This window comes from Synchiropus splendidus, chromosome 12, assembly GCF_027744825.2.
Source record: "Synchiropus splendidus isolate RoL2022-P1 chromosome 12, RoL_Sspl_1.0, whole genome shotgun sequence".
Taxonomy (NCBI): Eukaryota; Metazoa; Chordata; class Actinopteri; order Syngnathiformes; family Callionymidae; genus Synchiropus; species Synchiropus splendidus.
Window position 1 is genome coordinate 18,661,363 of NC_071345.1, and position 2,512 is coordinate 18,663,874.

General features: G+C 40.1%; 1 long non-coding RNA gene across 1 annotated transcript; it reads left to right on the top strand.

Annotated features, from left to right (window-relative positions):
* Nucleotides 1–813: 813 nt before the first annotated feature.
* Nucleotides 814–2,130, top strand: LOC128768658 (uncharacterized). The gene is made up of 3 exons (XR_008416258.1): nt 814–1,212; nt 1,362–1,427; nt 1,592–2,130. It is a non-coding gene; the product is annotated as an uncharacterized LOC128768658 (long non-coding RNA).
* The last annotated feature ends 382 nt before the right edge of the window (nt 2,131–2,512 follow it).

The window sequence follows — 2,512 nt, forward strand, 5'->3', positions numbered from 1 at the left end:
GATGGTCTTACCGTGCTGACGCCTGACTCCTCTGCCATCCTACCAGCTGTGAAAAAGACCGCCGCGGAAGGCTGTTTTCAGGTCGGCAGCTAACGCCGCGCAGCACCAACGCGAGTATTCTCGCTCTCGTTTGTAAACACAGCAGTGGTGAAGGGGGTGTCACTGCCAGATGCGGTCCGCCTTGCCAGATGCGGTCCGCCGGAAGTTCCGGGTCTGGAACCGGATGTTAGTAACACGCACGCGCAAGGTCGACGAATTGTGTTTACTGGTTATATCGCGTAAAGTGGTGTTTTTTTAAATAGTTTTTTAAATGTTAAAATAGTGTATATTTAACATTAAAATCTGAAAATTATACATTTTACGCGCATGTGCAAGTACCCAGTATTTACTGTGTACGCGTACAAGTTTTGAGCGTAATGACGTCACCACGTTGTCACAGTCAAACGTTCTTGTTGCAGCAGGTTGATTTCTACTTGTGTCCGTCAAGATGAGGAGTTTCACCTACTTTAAATTATTAAGAGATTTTCTCTGAAACGGAATCATTGACTCCAGCCTGTCTAAGCGCCAGAGGAAAGACATACGCCGTTCATCATGCAGTTTTGCATTGAAAGGTATGATAATTGCACGGTTTTAACTTGCGAAATTTGTAATGTCCTTTTCAAAATACAAATCACGGTGTTCGTATTTCAAATGCCTTGTTTTAATGTTCAGTATCATTATTTATTGGATAAATTATCAAATGCACAGTTAGTAATTAACTGTGCATTTGATAATTTTTTAAACTTTTGTTTTATTTGTATTTACTTAGTTTTCAGTGTACGACTGCAATGAAAATAGTTAAATCCTGCTTATTAATTGAATGTATGCACTTAAATATACTTATGTACTATGTAATTCGTCTTATAGATGGATGGTTTAAAATCATGAAAATTTTAATTGCTTCTACATTGACTGAGGGACTGAAGAAGGATGTCAAATCTAAAGAATCTAATCATGTCTTTGACAAGACGGCAGGTTGTTCTATATGGGATCCCACCGACAATACCTCCGGTTAGTGGTTTTGTCCGAGGAAGAAAAGAAGTCAGTTCTGCACGGGTGCCATGACCACCCTGGAACTGGAAACCATGGAGGTTTGAGGGCGACCAGAGACAGGGTTGTTTCTGGATACTACTGGCCAACATGAAATACTGATACCATGTTCCATGGCTATGGGTAAGAATCTTTAAACATATTGGCATATTAATGCTTCAGTAGAAGTGTGACTGCGTATGATTTTTATTTGGCATGGCCATACAAATGACTTTTAACACGTTCATTGTGTTCATTTATGTGTATTTACATTTCAATGTTCTGTTTTTCAGAGCTTTCCTCAACAATCGTCCACAAACCACTGTGGAGTTATGATGATCATGGCAAATGCTGTTTTTGTAAGATGTCTTTCTTTTCATCATTCTATAATATCTACATTCTCTGCATTTGCACCGGCCACCCATTCGACTTTTGCGAGGCAAATGTTTGTTTCATCAGAAAGTGATATTCTGTCCTTTTCATTAATATGATTGTGATTTTTTATTTTTTCCCTTTCGAAAAGGCATGGCCAGCACTTTGCCTTCTGGACACCAGAGGCTGTCGACCTGAGCCAGGGTGGACTTGAGCCTCTTCTTCGGCTGCCTCGCAGAAAGATCAGCAGCAAGACACTTTCGGTCATTGAGTAATGGCAAAAATCCGGCTTCATCAACAGTGTCATTCCAATTGATGGTATTTGACTGGGTCACAGGATCAGCCCAGAACTGTACAGGATCTCCACCTGGCTGTGCAGTGGACACATGAAAATCCAGGCATCTTTAGTGGAGAACTGAAGATACCCACTTTCCATGCCATGTCAACCAATGAGCAGAAAGAGGCAGTGAGATGTCTGCTGGAGGCGAATGACAGTGGCGATAACGATGATATCATCAGTGCCAGGCATTCTTTCATGTTTGTGTTTAACTGCATGGAGGATATGAGAGTGTTTTTGCGTGAATGTTGGGATAACAGAGGCCTGAAGGTGAATGCGGAATGTGTTCAAGCCGATAGTAAGTAGGTGCATGTTGTCTGTTTCATCTGTTGAATTCTGTTCAGTCAAAATGTTTGGTGGGTGTAGATGAAGTTTTGTAAATAAATTTTTTTTTGCTCCTAATGCTGTGGGACGGTTTTCAGGAAAATGTTTAACACTGGTAGTATTGCATGGCTACTCTTCAAAGATCAGAAGGAAAGGAGTCATAGTAACACACAACATAAACAGACTCAAGCGCTGCACCAAGTAAGACATAAGCCTTGTTCAGCTCAAGTATATAAGAGGGACAGAAGCGTTTGCTCCTGCTCCGAATAAATCTAAGTGAAATAAATGTAGGGAGAAATGTTTCCTCTACACTATGCAATGTAGTAGAAGCAATTACATCTATATTAAATCTGTAATATCAGATAAAAACGTTAAAAAAAATTTAAAATGTTAATCTATATATATATAGTG